The sequence below is a fragment of the Mustela nivalis genome, assembly GCF_964662115.1.
Source record: "Mustela nivalis genome assembly, chromosome: 4".
NCBI classification, from domain to species: Eukaryota; Metazoa; Chordata; class Mammalia; order Carnivora; family Mustelidae; genus Mustela; species Mustela nivalis.
Genome location: NC_139023.1, coordinates 100,383,832 through 100,391,673, shown reverse-complemented (window position 1 = coordinate 100,391,673; position 7,842 = coordinate 100,383,832). Strand labels below are relative to the sequence as shown.

Below are 7,842 nucleotides of genomic sequence, written 5' to 3'. Positions count from 1 at the left end.
ATCATTATATTTAAAATAAAAGTTTTATTAAAATATTACTTTTATATCCTCTAAATTCTTATTTTACATATATATAGTTTATATATAAGATAAATATTTTTAAAAATCCATTTTAAAATTTATTTATAGTACAGATTAATCTTAGAGGCAAAAAATAATAGAATACCTGAAGAGACAGGAGTGACAGCTAAAATTATACTATTTTAGTCATGAGAATTTAAAGAGAAATCCTCTCTGAGCATGTTGTCTGGATGTGACTTGAACCAAAGAACCCTGAGATTCTATTCTATCTCAGTCACTAAATCAAGCAAATTACTTAATATCTATATTTCATTTATTTAGGTAACTTATTTCTGGTGTCAATTAAGTAAGCATATCATTACACTTAAGAACTGTTCTCAAAGAATTGAAATGACCAATAGCGTATGTGCCAAAAATTATGCTTTCTATGCGCCATTTAATTTCTAATTCTTCAAGATAGGTATAAAACACAAACTTCATATCTTCATATATGATGCACTCACTTATCAGAATGTTAGTGAAGCTTATACTGTGTGCCAGAAATGAAAACAAACAACTCTGTCTTCATGGGTCTTATGTTCTAGAGGAATATAATAACAAACAAGTAAATAAATAAGCAAAATACAGGGTTCCCATAGTTTCTTAGGGAAATTAACCATGTCTTATATCCACCAAAATTTAGCAAAATACACATTCAATGTATATAGAATTAATGGATGAAGGGAGGAAGGAAAATAAAAAGAGAAAAGAGAATGATTTAATAAGTTGTTACCCTGGGGCACCTGGGTAGCTCAGTTGGTTAAGCACCCACTCTTGATTTCAGCCCAGGTCATGATCTCAGGGTCATGAGATTAAGCCCTTCATTGGGCTCATGCTCAGCACTGAGTCTGCATGAGTTTCTCTCCATCTGCCCTTCCCCCCAGGTACTCTCTATCTGAAATAAGTAAATCTTTAAAAAAAAAAAAAAAAGTTGTCGCCCAACAAGTCACTTTAAAAATAGAATGACTTTGACTATGGCAGAGAAGCACTTTACAGACAAACTATTCTACCACAACTCTCTGTTCCTGGCTCTCAAAGGCATTTGCAACTTTCTAAGATGAAGATGGCAAGAGGCCAAGAAGCCACGGAAAGATCAGAATGAAACACCTAGGAGGTAATAAAGCTGAGTTGAGTTTTTAAGTAGCCTCATGATCTCAGAGAGGCAAAAGTTCCTACCAAAGAGAAAGGATCTGAATAAAAAGCACAGTCTTTACAGTCAGACAATCCAATGTCTACAATTTAGGAACAAGGAAAAATTAGGAATTATCCAGCATAGAAATACTGACTCATTGATTCTTCTTCTACCCACTTAAGCCCCCATGTTGCATCACCACTTCCTCATATCAGGGAGATCATATGATAGTTGTCTTTCTCCGCTTGACTTATTTCGCTAAGCACAAAATGGAATTGGGAGGGAGACAAACCATAAGTGACTCTTAATCTCACAAAACAAACTGAGGGTTGCTGGGGGGAGGGGGTTGGGAGAAGGGGGTGGGATTATGGACATTGGGGAGGGTATGTGCTTTGGTGAGTGCTGTGAAGTGTGTAAACCTAGTGATTCACAGACCTGTACCCCTGGGGATAAAAATATATGTTTATAAAAAATAAAAAATTAAAAAAAAAAAAGAAATACTGACTCAGACTCAAATTTCTTAATTCCTCATTGGATCAAGATTATGTGTTCAAATACTATACCAGATAGAAGAAAAACACATTCTAGAAAAAAGATAACATTATCCAGAAGCTCCATTACTTTTTTATTAAATATATAAAGTATTCAAAAATTATTAAGTATTCCAGGAAATAGAACCAGAAAAGCCAAGAGATAAAAATAAGAAATAGATATGGACTCATAGGTGACTCATATATTGGACCTATCAGACACAAAAATAAAAATAATTTTAATATGTCAAAAAATTAAATGACACAAAGAACTTCACCAAAGAACTAGAATCTGTAAATAAATTATAAATTAAAATTTTAGAACTGATGTGCACAGTAACTAAGATTCAGAGCTCAATACAGCATATTAGCCTAAATGAAAGTCTAAAAGAAGACAGATTATTTTAAGAGAGGTACTTTTTAAGATATAAAAGACAAAATACAAAAGATATTTGGGACATAATGAAAAATATATTATACATATAAGTGAATTCCCAAAAGAATAATAGAAAGGGGAAGTAGCCATAATTTTAAAATAAAGGTGAATAATTTTCTAAAAGGGAACAAAGACATCAGGCAACGTCATTAAGAAGCTCTACAAACTCGGTGTCGGAGCCGCTGCCGCCAAGTCCGGATTCAGTCTCGCGCGCCGCTGACGCTCGCCCTCCCGACGTGCACTCCCGATTCCTTTTGGTTCTAAGTCCAAAATGGCAACTCTCAAAGACCAGCTGATACAGAATCTTCTTAAGGAAGAACATGTCCCCCAAAATAAGATTACAGTTGTTGGGGTTGGTGCTGTTGGCATGGCTTGTGCCATCAGTATCTTAATGAAGGACTTGGCAGATGAACTTGCTCTTGTTGATGTCATGGAAGACAAACTGAAGGGAGAGATGATGGATCTCCAGCATGGAAGCCTTTTCCTTAGAACACCAAAAATTGTCTCTGGCAAAGACTATAATGTGACCGCAAACTCCAAGTTGGTTATTATCACAGCTGGGGCACGTCAGCAAGAGGGAGAAAGCCGTCTTAATTTGGTCCAGCGTAACGTGAACATCTTTAAGTTCATCATTCCTAATGTTGTCAAATACAGCCCAAACTGCAAGTTGCTTGTTGTTTCCAATCCAGTGGATATCTCGACCTATGTGGCTTGGAAGATAAGTGGCTTTCCCAAAAACCGTGTTATTGGAAGTGGTTGCAATCTGGATTCAGCCCGGTTCCGTTACCTAATGGGGGAAAGGTTGGGAGTTCACCCGTTAAGCTGTCACGGGTGGATCCTCGGGGAGCATGGAGACTCCAGTGTGCCTGTATGGAGTGGAGTAAACATTGCTGGTGTGTCTCTGAAGAATCTGCACCCTGACTTAGGCACTGATGCAGATAAGGAACAGTGGAAAGAGGTTCACAAACAGGTGGTTGACAGTGCCTATGAGGTGATCAAACTGAAAGGCTACACTTCCTGGGCCATTGGACTGTCTGTGGCAGATTTGGCAGAAAGTATAATGAAGAATCTTAGGCGGGTGCATCCAATTTCCACCATGATTAAGGGTCTTTATGGAATTAAAGATGAAGTCTTCCTTAGTGTTCCTTGCATCTTGGGACAGAATGGAATTTCAGATGTTGTGAAGGTGACTCTAACTACTGAGGAAGAGGCCCGTTTGAAGAAGAGTGCAGATACACTCTGGGGGATCCAAAAGGAGCTGCAGTTTTAAAGTTTTCTAATGTACCACTTCCCTGTCTAGACTACGACAGGGTTTTAGTTGGAGGTTGTATACATTGTCCTTATCATCTGATCTGTTACTTAAATAATATCAAAATGGCATAAAGAAAAACCATCAGTTTCCTAAATTTCTAAATACGAATGGTTCAGTAAACCCTGCAGCTATACCCTGATGCTGGATGATACCTGCCTTTATAGTCCTAAATGGGTTCATCTCAGAGGCACCACTGCCAATATTGCATATGCAGCAGGTGCTCTTCAAACTAGATGAGTATTTCCTGTGTGTTCTAGGACTTCAGGTTCCTTCACCCAACATGCCTAGTCCATCTTTTCCAGTCAGTCACATCCTGGGCTCCAACGTATAAATTCATTATTGCATGTATCGTGCGTAACTGTTCGAAAGGATCTTACTTCGTGTACCATGTTTGTCAGCATATAGTGTACATTGCCATATAATGTAAAAAGACCATACAACCAACTAAGTGTTGTTGTACCAACTAAAATACCAAATAAAATTTGAACAGTAACTTTTTTTTGAAAAAAAAAAAGAAGCTCTACAAACTCAAAACAAAATAAATGCAAATAAAACAACAGCTATATTCACTTATGAAAACCAAAAATAAAGAAAAAATCTTAAAAGCATGTAGAAACAAAAACCACTTTCAAATTTAAAAAAAAAAAAAATTGACAGCTCATTTATGAACAGGAATGAAATCAGAGGACAATGGAATTGTATCTTTAAATTTCTAAATCCAGATAACTTCTAACCAGAATTCCTTACCTAGAAAGACACTTCTCAAAAATAAAGGGCAAATAAAGATTATGCCAGACAAACAAAAGTAGAGAAAAATCGTTGGCAGCAGACCTATGCAAACTACCAAACAAACAAACACAAAATGAAAGGTTCTACTGGCCAAAGAAAGCGACTCTACATATACAAAAAGGAATAAAGCTTAATAGAATAAGTCAATGTGAGAAAATATAACTTTGACTTCATAAAACAATATATATCGTGCATTATGGAATTTTATACACAGCATTAAAATGTGTGACTAGAATAGCAAAAGGGCTAAAGGAGGTAAGATATTTTTAGATTTCATTGTCTAGTAACTGACAAAAGTAGTAACAATTATAACATTACTAATTTTTATAAGACTGCACTGAGTAAAAGAGTCATATTCTAAAATCTAGAATAGGTATTGGCAAGCTATGCTTAAGGATCAACTCCAAACCACCACCTATTTTTGTATAGCCCAAAAGCTAAGAATGGTTTATACCATTAAATTGTAGAAAAATATATTTTTTAAAACAAAAATGTTTATAGCATATTGTGCATTGGTCAAGAACTTTTCAATTATTAGTTCATTTAATCTTTACATCAACCTTGTAAAATAATTACTCATTATGCAGCTGAGGAAATAGAAGCTTCTAGATAATTACTTCAATAGTTAAGGTACTAAATAGTTAAGGATCAGACAGTTAATGATCACTTCTGACATTTGAATTCAGAGAGTCTTACACTGGAAGCTATGCTCTTATCCAAAACTAGGAGAGCAGTATGTAGGTGTCTAAAGACAGATGCAGACAACGTTCTGGTACATTTTCAGGAAGTAATCTCGCTGTGGTTTAGAGAAACAAGAAGAGATGGTATATCTGTCATGATGATACGGAACACTAAATTTAAACTCCAAATACATGAACTGCTTTTCCCCAAAGAAAGAATTTCATTCTTCTCATCAATATATCTGTATTACAAAAAAAAAACTTACTCAATTATTTTTATTATATTTTAAAATTTTTCAATAAAAATCCATGTAAATTGTTCTTTCTGTAATTACATAAGTAGCTACTTATGTAATAAGTATATAATATCCTTGATTTTGCCACTAGGTCTGAAAAACATAAAATATTCACTATATGGTCCTTTATAGAGAAATAGTGCCAACCTCTATTCTAGAATAATCACAAATGGGTAACAAAAAAATGCATAGCTATGAGATTGGTAAAAATCAATTAATCTAAAAGAAGTCAAGAAAAGACCAAAAGACCAAAAAAGGGGGAAAAAAAAAAAACACCTGGAACAAAGAGGAAACAAATATGAAACAAATATGAAGATAGGACAGGAATGCCTGGGAGGTTCAGTCAGTTAAGTGTCCAAGTCTTGATTTTTGGCTCAGATCATGATCTCAGAGTCACGAGATAGAGCCCTGAGTTGGACTCCATGATCAGCACAGAGTCTGCTTGAGATTCTTTCTCTACCTCTTCTGCCCCTCTCCTTTCTTGCACTAAATAAATAAATAAATAAATAAATCTTTTTAAAAATCAAAAAACAAGAGTAGTTAAATTAAATGTAAATGGATTTAAGTCTTATTAAAGGTGAAAGATTATCTGACTAAATAAAAATAATTCCCAACTATAGTTCCTTGTAAAAGAAACATCTAAAATATAAAGATACAAAAAAAGTGAAACTAAATGTGTGGAGAAATCGTATCACACCGAGTGAACAAAGCAAAGACTTATGGCCACAAAAATAACTAAGTAGATATTAAAGCAAAAAGTATTAATGGAAACAAATATGCCAAAAAATGACGGAAATACTGAATAAGCACAACATATCCAAAAGGCCAAAAATATATGAATAATATTCAACCTCCCTAGAATGATAAAAAATAAACTCACAATGAGATACAATCTAATACAACACCAAAATGGCTAAAATGAAAGACAACAAAAAGTTGTTGAACAACAGCTTAAATGTCTCTCAGTATAACAAGTAATAAACATATCCAAGGAATGGATTACTATATGTCAATGAGAATTAAACAAATTATTGTTACACACACTAAGTGGATGAGTATAAAACCTAATGTCAACTGGGGTGGCTGGGTGGCTCAGTTGGTTAGGCATCCAACTCTTGGTTTCAGTTCAGGTCCCGATCTCATTGGCTCATGAGATTGAGCCTGGCATCAGACTCCATCCATACTCAATGAGAGTCTGCTTGGATATTCTCTCCCTCTGTGCCTTCCCCCACTTGTGCTCGCTCTCTCTCTCTCTCTCTTTCTCTAAAATAAATAGATAAATCTTTAAGACACACACACACATACACACACACACACACAGAAAACCCATAATGTTGACTAAAGGAAGTAATATAAAAAAGAGTGCCTACTATATGAGCCTATCTATATAAAATTTAAAAACTCATAAATGTACAATATAGAAGTTAGATTACTTTTGCAGGGAGTAATGATAGGTAATGCACAAAAGAGACTTTTTGGGACCTGGTAATACATTTCTTGATCAGAATGAAGGTTACATGAGCATGTTCATTTTGTAGAAATAACAAATTTTATAATTCATGTACTTTCTGTATGTATATTATACATATTTTTTAAATAAAGGATATAAATAGTTTATCAGAAGAGACAATAAGTAATCAAGTCATTTGATTACATGGTTCTCACCTTGGTAATCACTCTTTCATATTTCTATGAGAAATATAGCAACTATATTTATAGTTGCTATATCTATAGCAACTCCTGCTGATCTGTCTTACCCCAGCCTATACTGCAAATTTTCAACCCCCTGCTTTCTTCAAATGCCAAATTTTAATCCCAGTGAAGATTCTTGTTGTGCTTTCTATTTGCATATAAACTAAGTTGAAATTCTTAAGTGATACAGATAAACCTTCCATCATGAGACAATTAAAAAAAAAGAAGAAGAAGAAGAAGGAAACTATCTTACCTGTGCAAAACCATGACTCCACCATGCCATGCCAACCAATACTTAGCAATCCTTGCTCTCTCCACACTCAGAACCTCTTCCTATGGTCTCTGCCTGCTTAAAATGTCTGACTTTTTAAAATCAAAAAGCTTTAAGAAGATTTAGAACTTCTATGAAAGCAACTTTGACAATTTCAATGTACAAATGTTTTCCTTGCTCTGTTTACATGGCACCTAAAAACAAAATCTGTCCCACAACACTACAGTCCTATGGATTATGTTAGAAATACTTTCTAATCCATTATTTTTATGTCTTGTCTCCTCAAAAAGAATGTAAATTCGCTTGGCTTGGGAAAGTTTAATGCATTCTCTGCACTCATTGGTGTCTCCAAGTTTGGGTACATAAAGGAATGAATTCTTGGTGGCCATTCATACAGATTAAAGAAAAAAATGCTAAAAGGCACTGTCTTTCCATTAATTATATAAACTTTCTCTCATCACTTATAAGGAGGAGGATTTGATTTCATTGACATTATGACCCACCTAATAGTACTTCTTCTCTACATAATGTAGTATCACTCTATCCCTCAAGATAAATTGGTGGTAGAAATCAGTTGCATTTCTTTACACCAACAACAAGACAGAATAAAGAGAAATCAAGGAGTCAATCCCATTTATAATTGC

The 7,842-nt window shown here is 34.6% G+C and overlaps 1 pseudogene across 1 annotated transcript; it reads left to right on the top strand.

Annotated features, from left to right (window-relative positions):
* The first annotated feature begins 2,326 nt into the window (after positions 1 to 2,326).
* Positions 2,327 to 3,548, top strand: LOC309862959 (L-lactate dehydrogenase A chain pseudogene; annotated as a pseudogene). Its single transcript has one exon. The product of its transcript is annotated as an L-lactate dehydrogenase A chain pseudogene (transcript).
* Positions 3,549 to 7,842: the final 4,294 nt, after the last annotated feature.